We start from the raw sequence: 12,702 nt of genomic DNA on the forward strand, positions 1-12,702 counted from the left end.
CTTTTCACCTCACTTATAGTTTCCTTCATTGTGCAAAAGCATTTAAGTTTAATTAGGTCCCTTTTGTTTATTGTTGTTTTTATTTCCATTACTCTGGGAGGTAGGTCATAGAGGATCTTGCAATTTATGTCAGAGAGTGTTTTGCCTATGTTTTCCTCTAGGAGTTTTATAGTTTCTGGTCTTACATTTAGATCTTTAATCCATTTTGAGTTTTTTTGAGTGTGTGTGTATGGTGTTTGAAAGTGTTCTAGTTTCATTCTTTTACAAGTGGTTGACCAGATTTCCCAGCACCACTTGTTAAAGAGAGTATCTTTTTTCCATTCTATATTTTTGCCTCCTTTGTCAAAGATAAGGTGTACATAGGTGTGTGGATTTATCTCTGGGCTTTCTATTTTGTTCCATTGGTCTATATTTCTGTCTTTGTGCCAGTACCATACTGTCTTGATGACTGTAGCTTTGTAGTATAGTCTGTGTATGGTGAAACAATTCTCCACCACGAGTGACACCCAGAGAGATTCACAGAGCTACATGGAGAAGAGAAGAGGGAGGAAGGAGATAGAGGAGACAAGGAGGAGAAGAAGGGGAGTCAAAAAAGGAGAGCGCAATCTAGCCAGTAATCAATTCCCTAAGTGTTGTCCACAGTCTTGGAACACCCAGAGAGATTCACAGAGTTAAGTAGACAAGAGAAGGGAGCAGGAGGGGATAGAGGTGACCTGGGGAAGAAAAGGGAGAGTCAAAAGGGCAGAGACCAATAAGCCAGTAATCACACCCCTAAGTGAAAATGGATACTGAAGATTAGATTCTTAAAGATACAAAATTAATTTTAAAAAAAGCAAAGACTAAAAACCTAGAATAGAAGTTAGACTCTCAAAAATACAATAATAAAATTACAAAACAAAATCAATCACAAAAATTATAAATATATATATATATGAAATTTGTTTTAAAATAGGGTCTTTTTTGCAAGGTAATAGTAGGTCAGTTTTCATTCCAATCCCAAAGAAAGGCAGTGCCAAAGAATGCTCAAACTACCGCACAATTGCAATCATCTCACACACTAGCAAAGCAATGCTTAAAATTCTCCAAGCCAGGCTTCAGCAATACGTGAACCGTGAACTTCCAGATGTTCAAGCTGGTTTTAGAAAAGACAGAGGAACCAGAGATCAAATTGGCAACATCTGCTGGATCATCGAAAAAGCAAGAGAGTTCCAGAAAAACATCTATTTCTGCTTTATTGACTATGCCAAACCTTTGACTGTGTGGATCACAATAAACTGTGGGAAATTCTGAAATAGATGGTAGTACCAGACCACCTGACCTGCCTCTTGAGAAACCTGTGTGCAAGTCAGGAAGCAACAGTTAGAACAGTTAGAACTGGACATGGAACAACAGACTGGTTCCAAATAGGAAAAGGAGTATATTGTCACCCTGCTTATTTATACAAGGCTGTATATTGTCACCCTGCTTATTTAACTTATATGCAGAGTACATCATGAGAAACACTGGGCTGGAGGAAGCACAGGCTGGAATCAGATTGCCAGGAGAAATATCAATAACCTCAGATATGCAGATGACACCACCCTTATGGCAGAAAGTGAAGAAGAACTAAAGAGCCTCTTGATGAAGGTGAAAGAGGAGAGGGAAAAAGTTGGCTTAAAGCTCAACATTCAGAAAACGAAGATCATGGCATCTGGTCCCATCACTTCATGGCAAATAGATGGGGAAACAGTGGAAACAGTGGCTGATTTTATTTTTCTGGGCTCCAAAATCACTGTAGATGGTGATTGCAGCCATGAAATTAAAAGACGCTTACTCCTTGGAAGGAAAGTTATGACCAACCTAGACAGCATATTGAAAAGCAGAGACATTACTTTGTCAACAAAGATCCGTCTAGTCAAGGCTATGGTTTTTCCAGTGGTCATGTATGGATGTGAGAGTTGGACTATAAAGAAAGCTGAGTGCCGAAGAATTAAGGCTTTTGAATTGTGGTATTGGAGACTCTTGAGAGTCCCTTGGTCTGCAAGGAGATCCTTCCAGTCCATCCTAAAGGAAATCAGTCCTGAATATTCATTGGAAGGAGTGATGCTGAAGTTCAAACTCCAATACTTCGGCCACCTCATGCAAAGAGCTGACTCATTTGAAAAGACCCGGATGCTGGGGAGGACTGAGGGCAGGAGGAGAAGGGGATGACAGAGGATGAGATGGTTGAATGGCATCACCGACTCCGTGGACATGGGTTTGGGTGGACTCTGGGAGTTGCTGATGGACAGGGAGGCTTGGTGTGCTGCGGTTCATGGGGTTGCAGAGTTGGAGACAACTGAGCGACTGAACTGAGTAGGTTATAAAAATGAAAATTAAAAGAATAATAAAAAACTTAAATTAAAAAGATTGAAAGGTGATAATAGTAAAAATATATCTTGGAATTTCTCTCGAGCTGTTGTGGGCATTGTGGGGTCAGTTCAGTTTCAGATAGTTCCTTGTTCCAGCTTGTACTTGTTCTCAAAGTGTTTAGGCCCCCTCCAATGCTTAATCAATGTTAACTATAGAGTTTTAATCTGTTGCACCCATCACTTCCAGAGCAGTTCCCTCTTCTTTGTTTATTTTGGCTTCCTCTGTTTGCAAGTCTCTTCAGTGTCTAATTTTCACCCTGACTCAAAGGGGCAAAGGTGGTCACTTATTTAGGCTTACTTGTTCAGTTGTGCTGTGGGGAGGGAGCAACACTGCAACAGATATTGCTGGCATGTGTGGTGAGTGATCACAGTGTATGGACCACACTGGACTTGCCCCAGCTCACGGTGACACATGATTTCTGGGTCTACACTGCTCAGGGTCCACGGTACTCTGCAGGGGCACTATCGAAAGTGGGCCCTGCATTTTGTGCCCTTCCCAGGTCTGAGCTGCTCAGGTTCAGGTTCTCAGGTATTCTACAAGGGCACAGACTCGGTTGGGCGAGTGTTTTGTGCCCTTCCCAGGCCCGAGCAGCGCAGGTGACTAGGTGCTTGATGAGTACACAGTCCTAGGTGGGCTGTGCGTCTTAATCACCTCCCCAGTCCTGGCTGCTCAGTTTCCCGGGTGTGCCACAAGAGCTCCGTCTCAGGTGTGCTCTGTGTCCCCTCTGGAGAGCTGATCTCAGGCTGTGACTCTCCTGGCAGATGTCAACTGTCCAGGATCCCAGGAAGACATGATTAGCAACTGGGAGCCTGCTCACAGTTTGGTGGAGAATGGTGGTCTCTGGGGCTGAGATTGCCCCTTGCCTTCTGGCTCTGTCTGTCAGGTGCCTGTCTGCCTCTCTGCCTCTGGTAGGGGGGTGGGGTCTGTATGCAGCTGGCTAGCTCTCCTTTGGTATTTGCTCAATCCTTTGTTCTGTGAGTGGGCCAGGCTGTGCATTAGACCCTTTCGCAGGAAAGTTCTCTGTCTCTCTCTTTTTTTTCTCCCTGGCCATCCCACAGTTTGGGTTGCTATCTCATGTTAGCTCCCTCAGATTGTCCTCAGGGCATTCAGGCCTGGTCCTTACCCTAAGGACCAATGATGCAGCCCGTGTCTCCCTGTCCAGCCCCCTGGTGGATAGCTCGCTGGTAGTGGACGCAAGTGTCTGGGCTACTTCTCTGCTGGCAGTTGTGGTTAGGTGCGTATTCTGTGGGGTTTTTTTTTTTCTCCCAGTTATGTTGCCCTCTGAGATTCCAAAACTGCCTACAAACTCGCCTGTGAGAGGGTTTCCTACTGTTTGGAAACTTTTCCTCCTTCACAACTTCCTCCCCAGGACGGGTCTCTGTCCCTAACTTTTTGTATCTCTTTTTGTGTTTTATATTTTGTCCTACATCCTTTTGAAGAGAATAGGCTGTGTTTCTGGGTGCCTGGTGTCCTCTGCCAGCATTCAGAAGTTGTTTTGTAGAAGGTGCTCAGCATTCAAATGATCTTTTGATGAATTTGTGGGGGAGAAAGTCTCCCCGTCCTATTCCTCTGCCATCTTGGGGCTACCTCCTTCTGTCCATTTTTTAATCATATTTTTTAACAATTAAGTTGTATGAGTTCTTTACACATTGGGGATATTATTCCCTTAACAGATATATGTGTTGCAATTATTTTCTGCTGTTCAGTAGGTTGTCTTTTCATTTTGTTGCTGGTTTTTCTTCCCTGTGCAGGAGCTTTCAACATTTGTATGATGTAGTTGCACTTATTACTTTTGCTTTGGGTATTAGATTCAAAAAGTCATCAGCAAGACCTATGTCAAGAAGCTTACCACCTATGTTTTCTTCTTGGAGTTTAATGATTTCAAGTTTTACATTCTAGTATTTAATACATCTTATTTAATTTCTTTTATATTGTGTAAGATAATGGTCCAGATTCATTATTTTTCATGTGGCTGTCCTGTTTTCCAAACACCATTTATTGAAGACAATGTCCTTTCCCAGCTGTATATTCTTGGCTTCTTTCTTATAAATTAAGGATCATATATGTGTGGGTTTATTTCTGAGCTTTCCATTCTGTTCCATTGATTTGTGTGTTTGTTTTTATGCTAATACCATACTGCTTTAATTACAATAGCTTTGTAATATGATTTGAAATCAGGGAGAAATTTTTCTTTCTCAAGATCCCCTTGGCCATTCAGGGTCATTTGTGGTTCCATACAAATTTTAGGACTGTTTGTTCCATTTCTGAGAAAAATACTATTGTAATTTTGATTATGGGTCCTGAGGTTCCAGGCCTATCTTTTTCTCTCCACTTTCAGTATTTTAAAGGTTATTTTATATATAATATTGAAAGTTTTAATCTGTATTTAGCAGGGTGAGTAGGAAAAATTAGGTATATTCTGTTTTTCCAGAAGTGGAAATTAATAAAGGTTTGAATAGTTAATTTATCTGTCTTTTCTTTTATGACTGCTTGGTTCATGTCATACTTAGAGAGCTCATCTCTACTCTGAAATGAAAGACAAGAGCTAACATATTTTCTTCTAGTACTTTGTCTTCATTTTTAAATTTGCGTCTTTGAGCCATCTGAAATTTATTTTGGTATATGGTATGAGATCAGGAGCAAAATCTTTTTTTTTCTTAGTAGGAAATCCATTTGTCTCAGGGCCATTTATTAATCAAATCATCATCTCTTCTTTTTCCTATTTAACTGCCATCTGCTTGAAATACCACATTCCAATATGATTTGGGTCTAATGCATAAGAGATTGTATGCCAGTTCCATTTCATTATTCTTTTGCAGAAAGGTCCTATTTTATGCTTAAATGATTTTCCCCAGATAATTTTAAAATAAGCTTGATAAACTTAAAAATTCTAAAAATTCCTTTATTGATGGATATATGTCACTATGTGTTTGTCCAAATTCAGAGAATGTACAATACCAAGAGTGAACTCTAAAGTAAACTATGAGTTTTGACTGATAATGATGTATTAATTTGAGTTCATCCTTGGTTTAAAAAAACGTATCATTCTGCTGAATGATGTTGATAAAGGTGTTGGGTATGTATCTGTGGTGGCAAGGGGCATGTGGAAAACTTCTGTACTACCTCCCAATGTTGTAAATGTCATAAACTTAAAACTGCTCTAAAAAATAAAGTCTAAAGCTTCCTATCGGTGTATCAGTAGATGTATCAATAGGATCCTGTTAACAGTATAGATGAATTTAAGGTGAAGTATGTCATCCCATTCATTAACTTTTATGACCCAGCATAATGTTTTATGTTTTCTTTATGTGCTCCCTACACATTTCTAGTTAGGTCTATTCCTAGATTCTTTTTGTTTGTTTGTTTGTTTGCTCTTATAGTTGCAATTGTAAATGTTATGTTTTCATGACATTAAAAAATGTGTTTATATTTGAACACTTGCACTTTTTAATTTTTATTTTTGTGTTATCTGTCTTTTTTATCTCTCTTGTTTTTTAAAGAATAAAATGTTTATTTTTAAGTAAATAAACTATACATTTGGATTAATTTTGAATGGCATTATAAATCTTAAAACAGAATGCTTGATAATACTTTCTCTGCTATAGAAAAGGTGATTTAACATTATTTATAGTTCCTATTTTTTCTATCCTATAGGATACTTATTTCAAAGACCTTCTTGGGTCTAAATTATAATGTTGTGTGGTAGATTTAATTTTTTCATTTTTTAAAAAATTGAGGCATAATTGATTTATAATGTATTATATTGTAAAACTACTCAGGTGTACAGCATGGTGATTCAGTATTTTGTGAACTATTTCAGCCTTCAAAGAACTCCTGTATCCCCTTCATCCATATTACCCTATTGTTAATATTTTAGCATATTCACTCTATTTCTCCCTTTCTCTATAGACACACATACACATGAACACACACAAAATCATTACTTTTTTTTAATAAAACAGTTGGTTTGAGAGCAAATTTCATGTATATGCCCAATCATTCCAAAATACCCCAGTATTTCAATTGAGTGTACCCTATTGAAATGTGTGTACTCAACTGAGTACTACTCAGTTCAATTGAGTGTACTCTCAAAAGCAAGAATGTTGTCTCTCATAGTCACAAATAGAAATATCAACAAACTAACATTGATCAGTGCTACGATACAACCTACAAATTCTGTTCAAATTGTGCCAAATGTAGAACAATGTCTCTTCTTATTTTCTGGTCCAAGATCCAATCCAGGAACACATTTTACTTTTAATCTTCATTTTTTTAGTACTCTCCCACAATATAGAACATTTTCTTAATCTTTTCTGATTTTCATGACCTTGAAGTTTAATAAATACATGTCTTCCATTTTATATGATATCCCTCAAACCGGATTTATTTGAAAATCTGTTGGTGTTCAGTTTGTCAGTCGTGTCCGACTATTTGTGACCCCACAGACTGCAGCACACCAGGCTTCCCTGTCCTTAACCATCTCCCAGAGCTTGCTCAAACTCACGTCCATTGAGTCAGTGATGCCATCCAACCATCTCATCCTCTGTCATCCCCTTCTTCTCCTGCCTTCAATCCTTCCCAGCATCAGCGTCTTTTCCAATGAGTTGGCTATTCACCTCACATGGCCAAAGTATTGGAGCTTCAGCTTCAGCATCGGTCCTTTCAATGAATATTCAGGGTTGATTTCCTTTAGGATTGATTAGTTTGATCTTCTTGCAGTCCAAGGGACTTTCAAGAGTCTTCTGCAACACCACAGTTCAAAAGCATCAATTCTTCAGTGCTCAGCCTTCTTTATGGTCATTTTCACATCCATACATGACTACTGGAAAAACCATAGCTTTGACTATATGGACTTTGTCAGCAAAGTGATGTCTCTGCTTTTTAATACACTACCTAGGTTGTTACTCTTGCCTGGAGAATCCCATGGACGGAGGAGCCTGGTGGGTTACAGTCCATGGGGTCTCGAAGAGTCAGACACGACTGAGCAGCTTCACTTTCACTTTTCACTTTCATGCATTGGAGAAGGAAATGGCAACCCACTCGAGTGTTCTTGCCTGGAGAACCCCAGGGATGGGGGAGCCTGGTGGGCTGCCGTCTATGGGGTCACACAGAGTCAGACATGATTGAAGTGACTTAGCAGCAGCAGCAGCAGGTTTGTTACAGCTTTTCTTCCAAGGAACAAGTGTCTTTTAACTTCATAGCTGCAGTCACTGTCTGCAGTGATTTTGGAGCCCAAGAAATTTGGTAATTATTCATTTCCAAATTCAAGCAATGCAATCCTGGCAGAAAGAATACAGAAATGAAATTATGCTTTAAACAGAGCATCAAGAGGCAATGATGGCAATCCAGTTCTGTTAATACCAGTGATAATGATAGTCTTCATTACTTGCGTAAGATGGTGTCTTTCAGGTTTCTCAAACTTAGAGTTATCATTTTTCCCTTTATAATTGTTGTCTTTTTTTGAGAAGATCAGTTCAGTTAAGTTGCTCAGTTGTGTCCGACTCTTTGTGACCCCATGATACGCAGCACGCCAGGCCTCCCTGTCCATCACCAATTCCCGGAGTCCACCCAAATCCATGTCCATTGAGTCGGTGATGCCATCCAACCATCTCATCCTCTGTCAGCCCCTTCTCCTCCTGTCCTCAATCCTTCCCAGCATCAGGGTCTTTTCAAATGAGTCAGCTCTTCGCATCAGGTGGCCAAAGTACTGGAGTTTCAACTTCAACATTGGTCCTACCAATGAACACCCAGGACTGATCTCCTTTAGGATGGACTGGTTGGATCTCTTTGCAGTCCAAGGGACTCTCAAGAGTCTTCTCCAACACCACAGTTCAAAAACATCAATTCTTTGGCACTCAGCTTTCTTTATAGCCCAACTCTCACATCCATGCATGACCACTGGAAAAATAGCCTTGACTAGATGGACCTTTGTTGACAAAGTAATGTCTCTGCTCTTTAATATGCTATCTAGGTTGGTCATAACTTTCCTTCTAAGGAGTAAGCGTCTTTTAATTTCATGGCAGCAATCCCCATCTGCAGTGATTTTGGAGCCCAGAAAAATAAAGTCAGCCACTGTTTCCACTGTTTCCCCATCTATTTGCCATGAAGTGATGGGACCAGATGCCATGATCTTCGTTTTCTGAATGTTGAGCTTTAAGCCAACATTTTCCCTCTCCTCTTTCACCTTCATCAAGAGGCTCTTTAGTTCTTCTTCACTTTCTGCCATAAGGGTGGTGTCATCTGCATATCTGAGGTAATTGATATTTCTCCTGACAATCTTGATTCCAGCTTGTGCTTCATCTATTCCACTACCCTGTTCTTCAGTCACCCACTAACATGCCTTGATGATTTCTGCCTAACTTAACCACTACTATGGTAATTCTCAAATGATGATTTTCTCTTTATATTATTTCTTTACATTCATTAGCTTATATTCTACTCTAAAAACATTTTTATTTCACCTCTTTTTAAAAAATTCATTAATCTTTTGTATTCATATGAACTTGTGGAATCCTATACTTAAAATATTTGGTTGTAATCCTTATCATTACTTATTTTGATGCTCAAATTATCCTATATTTGGTTAGTGGGCATCTTTTCAGGCTTGCTCCATTGCCCTTTTGACACAACTCTTTTATTCTTTGATTGCCTTCCTATCTGTCAAATACAATTAGATGTTCCAGGATCATCTTGTACTTTTCCCACTCTCGTCCCATAATCAGTCATTTTCCAAGGAGCTTTGGTTCTTTTCAGAAGTGAGTGATATTTATAAACCAAGATCTGTGCCTTCAGTGCCCTCTAGTAGATAGAACTAGGAAATATTTTGTATATATGTGTTTATATGTGTACACAACACACTCACACCCCACATACATTCATATCTATTTTTCTATGTGTGTGTGTGTGATGAATACACATCAATATTTCCAATTCAAACCCAACATCCTAGGATTCTTTCTAGCCCTCCCCTTTCTGTGTTTGTAAATCCACGTGTTTGTAAATTCTCTGACAATGAGATATTTAGCTCTCATGATTCTCAATATATTTGCTGATATGCTCAATATTCTTATATATAATCAATTTCCCTCTTGGTGACTTCCTCAGCCCATAGACCCATTGCATTTCCTCAGCCCACTGGCTCCTTGGCCTTGTCAGCTTCTAAATCTCTGTCACAGAAAAAGGAACCCTCTTACACTGTTGGTGGGAATACAAACTAGTACAGCCACTATGGAGAACAGTGTAGAGATTCCTTAGAAAATTGGAAATAGAACTGCCATACAACCCAGCAATCCCACTGCTGGGAATACACACCAAGGAAACCAGAATTGAAAGAGACACATGTACCCCAATGTTCATCGCAGTGCTGTTTGCAATAGCCAGGACATGGAAGCAACTTAGATGTCCATCGCCAGATGAATGGATAAGAAAGCAGTGGTACATATATGCAATGGAATATTACTCAGCTATTAAAAAGAATGCATTTGAATCAGTTCTAATGAGGTGGATGAAACAGTATACTAATGCATATATATGGAATTTAGAAAGATGGTAACGATGACCCTATATGCAAGACAGCAAAAGAGACACAGATGTAAAGAACAGACTTTTTGACTCTGTGGGAGAAGGCTAGAGGTGGGATGATTTTAGAGAATGGCATTGAAACATGTATATTATCATATGTGAAACAGATCACCAGTCCAGGTTCAATGCATGAGGCAGGGTGCTCAGGGCTGGTGCACTGGGATGACCCTGAGGGATGGGATGGGGAGGGAGGTGGGAGGGAGGGTCAGGCTGGGGAACACATGTACATCCATGGCTGATTCATGTGAATATATGGCAAAAACCACTACAATATTGTAAAGTAATTAGCCTCCAATTAAATTTTTAAAAATAAATAAATTTTAAAAAAGAAAAAAAAAATTTCCGTCACACGACCATCTCCAAGAGAAGGGAAAAGAAAAGGAAGAAGGATGTTACTATTTTTAATAATTTACATGTATTTGTATTGTTAATTTAACGTATATGAGTCATAGCATCTGTGAAAAATTAAAGAATTAACTCCTACTTTTAATGTTGATGCCTCTTTCTTCTCACCCTTTTCTATATGCATTAGAAAGTTCTCAATAAATGTTAAGGAATAGAGATGATAGTGGCATCTTTGCCTTATTTCTGACAAATAGTAATACTTCTAGTATCTCTGTACCATTTAGCAATATGCCAATTATTTTCTTGTTCTCATTTTATTATTTTTTTCTGTTCATTTTCCCTGTTTTATTAATAGTTTGCTTTTTTTTGAAATTTTGAGATTTTTCATTTGAAGGTAAATCTTAATGCTATTAAATTCACAAATATGCTAATTTAAATACCCAATTCTATTATCTAAAACACACATTGCAAACATACAAATATCTATTCTCTCCACATGTCAGAGCCATTCACTTCATGGTTTGGAAATGGGGAGAATAGATTCCCCTTAAACTGCCAGTCAGCAGGTGTTTCTTTACAGTTAACTTTAGCAAAATTCATACAAAATAGTAATTAACAATGATCTTCTTTACTTGTTAACTCACAAGGAAACACCTTCAAAACTGCATTTTGTTAAAGTTTCTGTACTAAAATGTAGAAAAACTGAACTACACAAATATTGAAAAGTTAAAAATTCCTTAATTTTTTATTCCTGGTACCACTACCACAATTTACAGGGCAATATACCTGATGTAATGAAAAGAAAAAGACAAAGCTATAACAGATAAAAGACCTCAGGAATGTACATCTAATTGACACTACATTGCATTAATCAATAGCTGCACTTTTGGCAAACTGTGGCTATGACAGTCCTGAACAAGAAGGGTTTCCTGTTTAAGCTGCAGTAACTTTTCTGACTATGGATCATTGTTCCTTCTGTGGCAGATTTTTACAGTTCCTCTAACGCATTTGGGACGACTGTCTCAAAGTAACCTGCAGCTTTCCTGACAACTCCTCGCTCTCTCTCCTGCTAAGAACTGTAGCCCTTTTCTTCTGAGTTTTTAGAACCTTCTGCTAGCATATCCACCACTTCCACCACCAGATCCATAACCACCACCACAGGGACTGCCCGAGCTTCTTCCACCAAAACTACCCCCTTTCATGGGTCCATAATTTGATTGCTGTTGTCCACTGTAATTTCCAAAATCATTATAGTTTCCACCACCACCATAGTTACCTCCAAAATTTCCTCCTTCATTGTAACCATCATATCCTCCACCACCGCCACCATATCCACCACCTTGGTTTCCAGATCCTGGTCCACCACCACCATAACCTCCTCTACTACTATAACCAGGACCACCGCCATAGTTGCCACCATCACCTCCAAATCCATTGTATCCACCGTCACCTCCTCCATAACTCCCTCGGCTGCCACCACCTCCACCACCATAGTCTCCTCTTCCACCAAAGTTTCCACCACGGCCAAAGTTACCTCCACCACCTCCAAAGTTTCCTCCACGACCCATAAAGTTGCCAGGTCCACCTCCACGACCTCTTTGTGATCCAGCTGATTGCATCTCTTGTTTAGAAAGGGCCTTTTTCACTTCACAATTATGCCCATTAATAGTGTGGTATTTCTGAACAACAATTTTATCAACTGTATCATGATCATCAAAAGTTACAAAAGCAAATCCTCTCTTTTTTCCACTCTGCCTGTCTTCCATAACTTCTATGGTTTCAATCTTGCCATACTTTTCAAAGTAGTCTCTTAAATTATATTCTTCTGTATCTTCTTTAATACCACCAACAAAAATTTTCTTCACTGTTAGATGGGCACCAGGCTTTACAGAATCCTCTCTAGAAACAGCTCTCTTTGGTTCCACTACACGCCCATCAACCTTGTGTGGTCGAGCACACATTGCTGCATCCACTTCTTCAACACAAGAGTTAAGTCACAAAACCAAAGCCCCTGGAACGTTTTGTTTGGGGGTCTCTCATCACCACACAATCTGTTGTTATGCCCGATGTCCGAATCCCCGAGCGGGAAGAGAGAAGGCTTCCAAGACAATGCAACTCGCAAAAAGGGAAGTTTATTGCTGACTCGAGTCAGGGCTCCTGCCGCATCCAACGCAGTGGTGTGGGTCAGAGAGCCCCGAGCCCAACCTGTTACACAAATTTATAGGGTGAGCACACGCCGTTGGTAGTTGGTTTAAGCGGATTGGTTATAAGTTTTCTTTTCTTTTTTTTTTTGTTTGTTTGTTTTTGTTTTTTTGTTTTTTTTTTTTTTATTAGTTGGAGGCTAAATACTTCACAACATTTCAGTGGGTTTTGTCATACATTGAT

The 12,702-nt window shown here is 39.3% G+C and overlaps 1 pseudogene; it reads right to left on the reverse strand.

Moving 5' to 3' along the window:
* Positions 1-11,035: 11,035 nt before the first annotated feature.
* On the reverse strand, positions 11,036-12,368 carry LOC122434814 (annotated as a pseudogene).
* Between the last annotated feature and the right edge of the window lie 334 nt (positions 12,369-12,702).

This window comes from Cervus canadensis, chromosome X, assembly GCF_019320065.1.
Source record: "Cervus canadensis isolate Bull #8, Minnesota chromosome X, ASM1932006v1, whole genome shotgun sequence".
Taxonomy (NCBI): Eukaryota; Metazoa; Chordata; class Mammalia; order Artiodactyla; family Cervidae; genus Cervus; species Cervus canadensis.